The 13405-nt window shown below is 50.1% G+C and overlaps 1 protein-coding gene across 1 annotated transcript in view; it reads left to right on the forward strand.

Annotated features, from left to right (window-relative positions):
- Positions 1–11171: 11171 nt before the first annotated feature.
- Positions 11172–13405, forward strand: part of HIF1A (hypoxia inducible factor 1 subunit alpha) — a 60819-nt gene continuing 58585 nt past the window's right edge. The window contains exon 1 of the mRNA XM_056851508.1: positions 11172–11207. The gene's annotated coding sequence lies outside the window, so the exon portion shown is untranslated. The remainder of the gene's footprint in view (positions 11208–13405) is intronic.

Genomic DNA, 13405 nt, shown 5'->3' on the forward strand with positions numbered 1-13405 from the left:
TTGAGACATGGAGCCCTTTCCAGGAGATAAATTAATCACGGAGCACTAATTTTCACCTAGCACCTTTATACTAAACTGAACGACAGTAGTATTTTTCTTTTCAATCTCTTCACGGAGCACTAGGAGATGTTTCGCGGAGCACCAGTTTGGGAACCGCTGCAATGAACAATGAAATAGGATTTGGGATGGAGAACCAACCAGAAATAGGATTTGGGATGGAGAACCAACCAGAAACCTAAAAAGCAGAACTGACGCAAAGCATACGTATTAACACACCTTAAATGGTGCAAGATTATATAGTAGGATCCAATTCACAGCAAACTATACAGAGTACAAAGAGGGAAGGCATCTTGGCCATCTTCTGGGCATGGAGTGTGTAGGGGAGGAAGTTGTGAATTTCCTGCATTGTGCAGGGGGTTGGACTAGATGACCCTGGTGATCCCTTCCAACTCTATGATTCTTTGATTCTAGTATAGACCACAGTCCAAGTAACTTTGTGAATTATTTTGTACAGCCCTACCCTATCGCCCTCTTAGAAAAGCCCTCTTGGATTTGATTTTTTTTTTAAAAAAAAGTTTCTAGGGGTTAAGAGCTACCAACCAGCATAGCAGAAAAAAGTCACACGGAGCTTCAGACCATGTGGAGCTGCAAGTATAATGCTTCATTTAAAAATTAACAGTGCCAAGGCAAAGGTTAGGCAGCATGTTGCGGCTTGCATACTCTGAACCGGTTAACTGGCACGAATCCTCTGATCCGGTGCGTCCCAAACATCATGTGAGCAGATTGCACAAATTGAGCTGCTTTGGACTTGTTGTTTCCTGCGCCCAGGGGAATTCTGAGCCCTGCGTAAAACCCGTTCTGCTTTACGAGCACTCTTTGGACAGTCCTTGACCCTGGGGGGAGGTCGGTGTAATTTTTTTTGGTTTTGCATGCTTGTTTTCATTGGGAAACTTTTGGACTACTACACCACCATTCTGAAGGCGGTTGGTTAGCGATTGGTACAGCTATTCGAGAGCATTTTTTGTGTGAAACGATTCCGCAAACTTTTCTGAAACTGGAGAGTGGTTAAGAGTGGTGGTTTGGAGTGGTGGAGTCTGATCGGGGGAACCGGGTTTGATTCCCCACTCCTCCACATGAGCGGTGGAGGCCAATCTGGTGAACTGGATTTGTTTCCCCACTCCTACACAGGAAGCCAGCTGGGTGACCTTGGGCAAGTCACAGCTCTGTTAGAGCTCTCTCAGCCCCACCTACCTCACAGGGTGGGGAGGGGAAGGGAAGGTGATTGTAAGCCGGTCTGAGTCTCCCTTAAGTGGTAGAGAAAGTCGGCATATAAAAACCAACTCTTCTTCTTCTTAACCACTACACCACGCTGGCTCTCCATGAGAACATGATCATGAGAACACAGCTTGTTCCTAGACCCTAAGAAGAGCCATGCTGAATCTCATCAAAGGCCCACCTAGTCCAGCATTCTGTTTACACAGTGGCTGACCGGCTGCCTCTAGGAAGCCCACAAACAGGAGGACCGCAACAGCATCCTTCCGCCCGTGCTCCCCAGCAACAGATATAAAGAGGCATACTGCCTCTGGCACTGGAGGGAGTAGATGGTCATCATGAATAGGAGCCAGTGATAGCCCCCGTCCTCCATGAATTTGTCCACTCCCCTTTTAAAGCTTTCCAAGTAGGCTATCACCGCATCATGGGGCAGCGAGTTCCCCAATTTAACTATGTGCCGTTCGAAGAAGCGCTTCCTTTCTGTTCTGAATCTCCCACCCTACAGCTTCGGCGGATGACCCCCGGCTCAACGCCTAGGCCCACTGAGACCCATCTCTTGACTCCACTTGTCCGACCCTTTTGCGTGTGGCCTGTCGGTGCATTTCAAGAGATGGCAACCCAGGCAGATGCTGTGCCCACAGTTGGGTGAATGCCCATAGCAAGGGGAAGGGCTAGTGGGCTTGACAGGGTTGCCAGCTCCAGTTTGGGAAATACCTGGAGATTTGGGGGGGTGGAGCTTGAGAAGGGCGAGGTTTGGGGAGGGAAAGATTTCATTGAGGTATAATGCCATAGCATCCACCTTCCAAAGCGGCCACTTTCTCTAAGTGAGCTTATATCTGTCGCCTGGAGATCAGATGTAATAGCAGGCGATCTCCAGCCACCACCTGGAGGTTGGCAACCCTTGTGCTGGACCTGCTTTCCCTCTACATACCTGTACACTGCTGTGTCTTGTATACAACCTTATATCTTCCCTCACATGTCTGGCAGATCCTAGTCCACTGCCCCTTTTGGGGAGGGGAGAGAGGAAGGGAAAGAGTTATGTCAGTGTTTGGTTCTCGTGGCCCTTTCTTACATGCCCAAGGTAATGCCGGTCGCCACTTTGGGGTTAGGGAGCAATTTTACTCCAAGCCAGCTTGGCCAGGGATCCTGGAGGGGTTTTGTTGTCTTGTGGGCATGGAGTCAGGGTCACTGGGACTGTGGAGGGAGGTAGTTGTGAATTTCTTGCATTGTGCAGGGGGTTGGACTAGATGACCCTGGGGGTTCCCTTCCAACTCGATTCTATGAAAGTAGCCCTGAGCAAAACCTGCATCCAGAGTCCTTCAAAACGTTCAAGACGAAAAGGATGATGCTTTCTACCTTGCTTCTTCCTGTTGTATTTCCTGCATGTTGACTCTTTGCCCTCTCCGCATAATGAGTCATTCCTTGCTTAAGTCTGATTGCTTAGTCTGGAAGCTCTGCTCCAGAAATATGAAGTAAGAGTGTGAACTTTATGCAGCGACAGAGGTCTGGCAAAGCATGTGAGTCACTGCCTGCTGGGGGTGTAAACCCCCCCCCAAACATACCTCCCCAAGAAGAGGCAGGTCTTAACCCACAAGTGCAACAGGTTATGATGTCTGAAGGTAAATGATATGGAGGAGGAGGAGGAGGAAGAAGAGTTGGTTTTTATATGCCGACTTTCTCTACCACTTAAGGGAGACTCAAACAGGCTTACAATCCCCTTCCCTTCCCCTCCCCACAACAGACACCCTGTGAGGTCGGTGGGACTGAGAGAGTTCAGAGAGAACTGTGACTGGCCCAAGGTCACCCAGCTGGCTTCATGTGTAGAAGTGGGGAATCATACCTGGTTCTCCCGATCAGAATCCATTGCTCCAGACCACCGCTCCTAACCACTACACCACGCTGAAGAAGAAGAGTTGTTTTTTCTATGCCGACTTTCTTAGGGTTGCCAACCTCCAGATACTAGCTGGAGATCTCCTGCTATCACAACTGACCTCCAGCCGATAGAGATCAGTTCACCTGGAGAAAATGGCTGCTTTGGCAATTGGACTCTATGGCATTGATAGTCCCTCCCCTCCCCAAACCCTGCCCTCCTCAGGCTCTGCCGCAAATATCTCCCGCCGGTGGCGAAGAGGGACCTGGCAACCCTAGACTTTCTCTACTTTTTAAGGACAATCAAACCAGTTTACAAACTCCTTCCCTTTTCCACCCCACAACAGACACCTTGTGAGGTAGGTGGGGCTGAGAGAGTTCAGAGAGAACTGTGACTGGCCCCAGGTCACCCAGCTGGCTTCATGTGGAGGAGTGGGAAAACCAACCATAGCATGTGTGTATGCAGGGGGAAGGCTAAACTCATTTCTTCAAATTCACCATGGTTCTTTTTTTAAATATATTTTTTTATTTTCAAAAGAATAAGGAAAAACCTTAAAAGAAAAAAGGGTAAATGAAAATTGGAGATTACAATAATACTTCAATACTGGCTTCATGTGGAGGAGTGGGGACTCAAACCCGGTTCTCTAGATTAGGGTTCGCTGCTCTTAACCACTAGACCACACTGAAAGACTAAGAAGATTGTATTCCAGCCTAAATGTGGTCTTTAAAGCACCACAAGGCCCCTTTGAAATCATAAAGGAGTAACGCTTAATGTTACAGGAAAGAATAGACTGTTAAGACCATAACATAAAGAACTGAAGCATTTATTCTTCAGGAAATTTGCTGATTCTTGATGTGAAATTGGGGATGGGAACACATGAACCCATGAACCTGCCTTATACTGAATCAGACCCTCGGTCCATCAGAGTCAGTATTGTCTACTCGGACCGGCAGCAGCTCTCCAGGGTCTCAGACAGGGGTCTTTCCCATCACCTACTTGCCTAGTCCCTTTAACTGGAGGTGCCGAGGATTGAACCCGGGATCTTCTGCATGCCAAGCAGATGCTCTACCACTGAGCCACAGCCCCTCCCCTTAACTGGGGTCCACAGTATAAGACTCTTAAGTGTGCGTGTCTATGAAGGTACTTCTAGCACTGGCTCACAATGCGCTTTTTTCTCTGTAACCCCCATTTATGAGGCTTGCCCTATGGCAAACTCATCTGTACATGAATAGCTAGGGATTAGACTGCAGTTGCCCTGGAGCAGGTGTTCATACTAGTTAAGCCAGCTGTGGTCTCCTGCCTGCTTGCTGTTTCTCCCTTTCCTCCACTGACAGAACGCAACCCTCCTCTCGGTCTTCCTCTTCCCCGAAGCTGAGTTCCCTTTCGCATAACCCTCCCCTTTGACCGCAGTCCCCATTTGCTAGCCATCCCTGCAAAGCAGCTATATTTTACACTCCGAGGACAGAGATTAAGGGGAGGGGACGGGTCTCTGACTCTAAAAACTCCCGGCCAAAGCAAAATGAGGAAGGGAAGAACTCTGGGTCAGGACTGAGGAGCTGGTGTCTTGGGCTGTTTATGCATGGGAGGTTTTGCCTTGGATTTGCCACTCGCTAGATGCACATTTTTTTCCCATCTGGATTCTCAAAATTCAAAAATGAGCCCCCATGCAGAGTTTTGAGCATTCGGGGAAAATGTGCATCTAGAGCAGGGGTGGGGAACGTCAGGCCCGGGGGCCGTATAAGGCCCGCGTAATCATTTGGTCTGGCCCTTCATGGGTCCCGGCAGATCTCTAGCTCAGAAGTATGCTTCCCTGCCTGAATTTCTTGGGCCCAGCTGGGGACAGCAAAGCTCAAAAGCGAGTCGCTCTATGTGGCAGGCACTTGGAGCCGTCTCCGGTCGTGCCCCTTGGCTAAATGTTTGACCAAATATAGCAGGCTAATTTTTAAGTTGATAATTTTGTATGGCCCGCGAATGATGTTATAAATATCCAAATGGCCCTTGGCAGAAAAAAGGTTCCCCACCCCTGATCTAGAGAGTGGCAAATCCAAGGCAAAACCTCCCATGCATAAATAGCCCATGTATGAGCGCACATCAAGAGCTCCAGTGCGTAAATGCTATTGAGGCGAATCTGTAAAGGACCTGTCTAATCTATATTTTTAATGCTGGGCAAGATTTTTTGAATTAAGTACCCAAAGGTCAAGAAAAAAATATCCAAGGCCCAAAGTTCTACAATCTAAAGGTTATGTCAGTACAAAATGTGTATATATTTATTACAGGCTGACAGGCCGCAGTTAGAACAGAATATGGAGAAACTGAATGGTTTCCATTTGGCAAAGGTGTTAGACAAGGATGTATTTTATCTCCCTATCTCTTCAATCTATATGCAGAACATATAATTAGGAAAGCTGGATTAGATTTAGATGAAGGTGGAGTCAACATTGGCGGGAGATCAGAGAGAACTGTGACTGGCTCAAGGTCACCCAGCTGCCTTCATGTGTAGGAGTGGGGAAACCAACCCGGTTCACCAGATTAGAGTCCCCTGCCCATGTGGAGGAGTGGAGAATCAAACCTGGTTCTCCAGATCAGAGTCCACTGCTCCTAACTACTACACCACGCTGGCCTGATTTGGATTGATACCACAGCACTGGTCAGGGGGGGGGGAGGCCTAGGCCTCTACTCCTATGTCATTTTCTCACCATGTTCCCAGAGACCTGCTGTTTGCTTTTTCTGGGTCTCTGCCAAACTGTTTTTAAAAACGCTGGGGAGCTCTGGACATGAAATTCCCAGCTCACGCTTGGTTTGGCCCTAGCCAAACACTCCAACCCTAGGAATGCTTATTTGGGAGTAAGTTCAAATTAATTCCAACCAGACGTATCAAGTAATCCTCAGCGTATGCATTTGAAAGTAAGTCCCTGTTATAGTTATCATATGTTTCAGATGGTGACCCAGCAGCCAGAACAGGTTCCGAGGCTAAACCATGACTGAGCTCCATGCTCAGTTCTTCCCATTTGTTGAGAAGAAGAAAAGTTGAGGGGGGGTGGTGGTTATACCCCGCTTTTATCTACCTTTAAGGAGTCTAAAAGCAGCTTGCAATCGCCTTCCCTCCCCCTCTCCTGAACAGGCACCTTGTGAGGTAGGCGTGGCTGAGAGAGTTCTGAGAGAACTGTGACTAGCTCAAGGTCGCCCAGCAGGCTTCATGTGTAAAGGTCCCCTGTGCAAGCACCGGGTCATTCCTGACCCATGGGGTGACGTCACATCCCGACGTTTCCTAGGCAGACTTTGTTTACGGGGTGGTTTGCCAGTGCCTTCCCCAGGCATCTTCCCTTTACCCCCAGCAAGCTGGGTCCTCATTTGACCGACCTCGGAAGGATGGAAGGCTGAGTCAACCTTGAGCCGGCTACCTGCAACCAACTTCCGTCGGGATCGAACTCAGGTCGTGAGCAGAGCTTGGACTGCAGTACTGCAGCTTAACACTCTGCGCCATGGGGAATCAAACCTGGTTCTCCAGATTAGAGTCCGCTGCTCTTAACCACTATGCCATGCTGGCATAGGAAATGCAATCTGAATTACAGACAGTAGTAACAGTCAGTAACAACCGTCAGTCAATCAGTCATCTATTGACCACTCTCCTATAGCCCAATAAGGCCAGCCTAACACTGATAGGAAGAAAGTAGATTCCTTTGAAATGTGGTGTTGGAGGAGAGTGTTAAGGATACTCGGTTTGCAAGATCTGAGCAACGCTGTTAAGGATAGTACGTTTTGGAGGACATTGATTCATAAATAGGGTTGCCATGAGTCAGAAGCGACTTGACAGCACTTAACATACACGAAACACATTTTGGAGTCTGAGAAGGAAAATCCAAATGGCATTCTCCCTACCATGCCCTCTTCCCATCAGTTCACAGCTCCTGCTCATTTCAGTGGGGCACGCATATATGCACACAAATATAGCAGCGAACCTCCAGGTGGGGCCAGTAGATATCTAGGAATTACAACTCATCTCCAGGCAACCAAGATCAGTTCCCCTGGAGAAAATGGCTGCTTCGTAGGCTGGGTTATATGGCACTGTACCCTGCTGAGGTCCTTCCCCTCCCCAAACCCTGCTGTCCCCAGGCTCCATCCCCAAATCTCCCGAGATTTCCCAACCCAGATTTGGCAACCTTAACAGCAGTGGATTGCGCTCCCTGGGTCAGATCTCCATCTTTCCCCTCAACAACAGCCAAATCCCACAGCCTAAAGCAGCCACCTTATTGTAGGTCACAGTATGATCACCCCGAACTGCGAAAAAATCAGCTGACCCTGCACATTTGAGACATATGGGGTAGGCTTAAACCAGGCAGTCTCCCGAGCTTAATTTCTGAAGAGAGAGGCGCTACAGTGCAAGGCTTCCTGGAATTTAGATACGTTTCCGACACAGAAGGCATTTATCGCTTCTGACATGTGACCATCTTACCGTTAAGGTTCTTGCTGTATTTAGTACAGACAGTGAGATGCTGAAATGTATTCAGTGTTACGATGTGCCGCGCAGGTTTCCTGTGGTTTCCAGGACCAATGTGACTTTCAGTAGGAAGTCTGTAACAGATGAAGGGGGCTCAGCCTTCACCTAAACCCAGATGCGTGCATCTGGAAGACCTCCTCTGTCCTGAAGGGAAGAAGAAGAGTTGGTTTTTATATGCCGACTTTCTCCACCACTTAAGGGAGACTCAAACCGGCTTACAATCACCTTCCCTTCCCCTCCCCACAACAGACACCCAGTGAGGTAGGTGAGGCTGAGAGAGCTCTAAGAGAGCTGTGACTAGTCCAAGGTCACCCAGCTGGCTTCATGTGGAGGAGTGGGGAATCAAACCCACTTCTACAGATCAGAGTCCACCGCTCCAAACCACTGCTCTTAACCACTACCCTAAGCAGTTTGCACATGCTCAGAAAAACCCTTTGTTATGACCCCACAGGAGGAGCGACTCCTGCATAGGAAATAGGCTAAGTGGCCCTGACTTAGCAAACTTTATACCCAGATTTTGTGTGTGTGTGAGAGATCGTTTGCAGACCATGAAAGCAAGGCAATGTGCACTCTGCACACGTTCAAAAACATGCTTGTATAATAAAAAATAATTGAACCTGGCAGCTTTACCTTCTACCAGGGAAAGTCAACCAAAGTACTTTATTTGCAGGCCATGGCAGTAAGTCAATGTGCATTCTGCACATGCTCAGAAATGCTCTCTTTTAATTAAAAAAAATGACCCTAGCAGATTTACTTTCTTCCTGGGAAAGTCAACCAAAGTACTTTATTTGCAGGCCATGACAGGAAGGCAACGTGCACTCTTCACATGCTCAGAAATGCTCTCTTTTAATTAAAAAAATGACCCTAGCAGATTTACTTTCTTCCTGGGAAAGTCAACCAAAGTACTTTATTTGCAGGCCATGGCAGGAAGGCAATGTGCACTCTGCACATGCTCAGAAATGCTCTCTTTTAATTAAAAAAATGACCCTAGCAGATTTACTTTCTTCCTGGGAAAGTCAACCAAAGTACTTTATTTGCAGGCCATGGCAGGAAGGCAATGTGCACTCTGCACATGCTCAGAAATGCTCTCTTTTAATTAAAAAAATGACCCTAGCAGATTTACTTTCTTCCTGGGAAAGTCAACCAAAGTACTTTATTTGCAGGCCATGGCAGGAAGGCAATGTGCGCTCTGCACATGCCTAGAAATGCTCTTTTTTATTGACCTGGGAGAGCTTCACCTTCTACCAGAGAAAGTCAACTGAAGTAGATTGTTTGCAGGACATGGCAGGAAGGCAAATGTGCGCTCTGCACACACTCAGAAATATGCTTTGAAAAAATGGACCCTGGCAGCTTCACCTACCAGGGAAAGTTAACCGAAGTAGTTTATTTGCAGGTCATGGCAGGAAGGTAACATGTGCGCTCTGCACACGCTCAGAAGCACTATTTTTTATTAAAACAAACTGACCCCTGGCAGCTGCACTTCCTACCTGGGAAAGTCAACAGAAGTGCTCTATTTGCAGGCCACAGCAGGAAAGCAACGTGCGTGCTGCACACGCTCAGAATCGCTCTTTCTTACTGACCCCATACGGAAGGCTATGCTGGATCAGACCAAGGCCCATCAAGTCCAGCAGTCTGTTCCCACAGTGGCCAACCAGGGGCCTCTAGGAAGCCCACAAACAAGAGCCAGCGTGGTGTAGTGGCTAAGAGCAGTGGACTCTGATCTGGAGAACCGGGTTCGATTCCCCACTCCTCCACATGAGCAGTGGAGGCTAATCTGGTGAACTGGACCACTCCTACATGTGATGCCAGCTGGGTGACCTTGGGCTAGTCACAGCTCTCGCTGCCCCACCTACCTCACAGGGTGTCTGTTATGGGGAAGGTAAGGTGATTGTAAGCCGGTTTGAGTCTCCCTTAAGTGGTAGAGAAAGTCGCCATTTAAAAACTATCTCTTCTTCTTCATTCTCCTGCCTGTGTTCCACAGCACCTAGCAGGCCTGCTCACCTGATCCTGGAGAGAATAAGCATGCATCATGACTAGTATTTATTTTTACTAGCAGCCACGGACAGCCCTCTCCTCCATGAACACGTCCACTCCCCTCTTTAAGCCTTCCAAGTCGGCAGCCATCCCCACATCCCGGGGCAGGGAGTTCCACAGCTCAACTGTGCATTGTGTGAAGAAAGAACTCACCTTCTCCCAGCTAAAGAATGGCGTTCCGCTATTATTATTATTATTATAGCAAAAAATTGGAAACAAGTAAAAAAAAACTTCAATTAAAGACTGGAGAGAGAAATTGTGGTTGTATATGTGGATGGCCAAACTTACCGATTCTTTACATGGTAAAGCTATGGAAGAGTTTAAAAAAACATGGCTAAGGCCCATCGCATTTTGGGATGAACTGGCAAAAATGAATTGTACAAGTATCGTTAACGAATCATCGATAAAATATGTCGCTTATCTATAACTAGTATAAGGCAATTCTAAATTCTGTCAGAACACTTCTCAGGACGTCCAGCGGTGGTGGGATACACCTGTAAGGTGGGTGGCGGGTATAGGGGCACTGTTGAGTTCACAATATTATAGCAGGAGATGAAAAGCTGCTGATACGGCAAACGGGGGTTCGTGGGGGGAGAGAGAGACCTGCAGATCGTTATTCAAGAAAACAGTTTATTCTGGCAGCTGCGACCCAGAGCACTCTACCGAGTAAAAATCTCTGAGCCCCGATCATACTGAGGAAGGGATATTTATCCAAATTCAAGATATGACAACCCATCAACATTCAGGGTAGGCTGATAACACTCCAGACATCGAGGCAGCAGTGGAGTAATAGTTTCAGTTCTATCCAGTTTCTCCTATCAATGTTTATAGTTCACTCTGACTCTCCATGACTCTTAACTCACTTCCTTAGCACACAGACATACAGGGATATTCTGCCCAGCAACAAGCTATTCCCTGGCTGCCCTAATACATTTTACAGAAAGGAAAAGAGATTATTACAAATTGCTAAATCAGTGGATCTTCCATAGTCAGGGGAAGTCTACCTTGCTGTCACACTGCCGTTCAAGTGCTCTTTTTGTAATTTTTTTATTCTTTGGAATTTTTTTCCCTCCTTTTAGTTATTGGTTTACGCGATGTATAATTTGTGATGTTTTCTTTTCTGGGGAAAAGCAATAAAAATTTATACCCCCCTCAAAAAAAAGAATGGCGTTCCCTCCTCCCCCTCCCCAGAAAGAAAACAAAACGCCGGGCCGGGGGGGGGGGCTCCACGCGCGCAGCCCCACCTCTTTGGGAGGGAGGGAGGGAGGGGCGGGGGCTCCGGTGACGCGCGGGGGCCGGGCAGCCAGGCGGCCTGGGAGGGGCGCAGGCCGGGCTGGAGACGGGAGAAGCCGCCTGGCCTCGCCCCCTGCCCGCCAGCCCTGTGGCCTCGGCCAGCCCTCCCTCCCTCCCCCAGTCGCCTTCCTGCCGCCCCTGCCCGCCCGAGCGCCTCCACCGCCGCGCCGCGCCAGCTCCATCCCCACCGCGCCGGGCCATGGAGTCCGGCCCGACGGGCGGCGCCGGAGACAAGAAAAGGTGAGGCGGCCCCACCGCTCCTGCGCGCCTCGGCTCCGGCCAGCCGGCCAGCCTGCCCCGCCGCGGCTGGGGGCCGCTGGAAGCGTCGGGGGGCGGCGGGGAGGGAAGGAAGGGCAGGAGGGGACGCGTCTCCATCGCTGCGCCTTTGCGCCCTTGCGGACGCGCGCAGGGGGGAGAAGGGGAGCGCCTCCCCGGGCGCCGGCGAGCGCGCCCACGCCCGGGAGGACGTCAGGACCTAAGGAAGGCCCTGCTGGATCGGACCCGGGCCCATCCAGTCCAGCCGTCTGTTCCCACAGGGGCCAACCGGGTGCCTCCAGGAAGCCCCCAAACAAGACGGCTGCAGCAGCACCGTCCTGCCTGTGCTCCACCGCACCTAATAGAATAGGCATGCTCCTCTGATCCTAGAGAGAATAGGTGTGCAGCATGGCTAGTAGCCATTTTGACTAGTAGCCGTGGATCGCCCTCTCCTCCCTGAACGCGTCCGCTCCCCTCTTCAAGGCTTAACCTGAGAAAGGCCCGGCTGGATCAGATTGAGGCCCATCGAGTCCAGCGGTCTGTTCGCACAGTGGCCCAACCGGGTGCCTCTAGGGAGCCCCCAAACACGACAGCTGCAGCAGCACCCTTCCTGTGCGCCACAGCACCCAGGGTAATGGGCCTGCTCCTCTGATCCTAGAGAGAATAGGTGTGCAGCGTGGCTAGTAGCCATTTTGACTAGTAGCCGTGGATCGCCCTCTCCTCCAGGAACAGGTCCGCTCCCCTCTTCGAGCCTCGCAAGGACATAAGAAGGGCCCTGCTGGATCAGGCCGAGGCCCCTCGAGTCCGGCGGTCTGTTCACACAGCGGCCAACCAGGGGCCTCTAGGGAGCCCCCAAACAAGACGGCTGCAGCAGCACCAGCCTGCCTGGACCGTCCTGCCCGGGAGGTTTCGCCTTGGGTCGGCCGCTCTCCGCAGGGACGTTTCCCCCACCCGGAGTCCCAGAGCTGAAAAATACCCCCCCCCCCGTGCAGAGTTTGGAGGATGCGGATGGGGAAAAGGTGGCTCCGGGCGTCAATGGCCGCAGAAGAGGGACCCGCTTCCTTTGCGCCTTCGCCCCGCGTCCATCTCCCCCCCTTCTCCCTAAAAAAAAGGGGGGGTTGCATTGTGACTCAGTTTCTTCGTCTCGAGGCTATGGATCGCCCGGTTGTGTTCCCCCAAAAAGATGCTTCTCCGTTTTGGGGAGGGGGGGAAGGGTCTGTTGGGGCTTGGGAAGACCCCCCCCCCCAATGGGGCCCGTTTAGACGGGAGTGATTCTGGATAGGATTGCATTGTGGCTCGGCTGCTTCGTTTCGAGGCTGTGTAGGTCGCCCGGTTGTGTTCCCCAAAAAAAGATGCGTCTCCATTTTGGGGGGAGGGGGGGAAGGGTCTGTTGGGGCTTGGGAAGACCCCCCCCCAATGTGGCATCCTTCCTCCAGGTTTCTTTGCCACCTCCCATTTCTCTGTGCCTTTTGTGTTGTGTCTAGTAGCACCCTCTCTCCAGTTTTTTCTTTGGGGGGGGGCAAACTTCTTTAGTATTCCCTCTCTCCTTCTTCCTAAACCTCTTTCTTCCCCACGCCCCCCCTTCACATCCTGACCTTCTCTCCCTCTGCCTCTACCCTTTTCTCCATCCTCCTTTCTCTAGAGAGAGCATTCTCACGGTTTCATTTCTTCCCCTTCCTCCCAACTTGACGCCATTTTGTTGGAGGGGGTGGAAGGGTGAGTGGTGAGAGCTGGGGAGGGGGGAATCAGCGTGAGGATCTAGGGTTTGCAAGAGGAGGGTGTCGGGTGTTATGCATCGTGCAACTTTCTCGACCAGTTAATTTGAATCAAGGCCGAGACGCTTCTTTTTCTTTTTTGCTCACAGGCTGGTAACGTTGATTTTCCAACCTGCTTTGAAACCAGAAAAGCTTGTAGGTGTTCTGATAGAATTGTCTCTGATTTCTTAGGTTTGCCCAGTGTGGAGTTATGTTAATAATGTGTCTGAGCCTTTGTAAGTGGATACGAAATGAAACTCCCCCTTCCTTGATTGTGGCCTGTCTTTCTTTTTGCAATGTGGACAGGCCTGTGTTTGGCTGTATTTGTTTCCAAGTTTCAAGAGGGGTTTTTTTTTTGCAAGCAAACTGAAAGAGAGCGATTGCGTGGAAGAAGGTATGCAAGTTTTGGGCCAGAGAGACAAAAAAAAA

Source organism: Euleptes europaea, chromosome 6 (assembly GCF_029931775.1).
Source record: "Euleptes europaea isolate rEulEur1 chromosome 6, rEulEur1.hap1, whole genome shotgun sequence".
NCBI classification, from domain to species: domain Eukaryota; kingdom Metazoa; phylum Chordata; class Lepidosauria; order Squamata; family Sphaerodactylidae; genus Euleptes; species Euleptes europaea.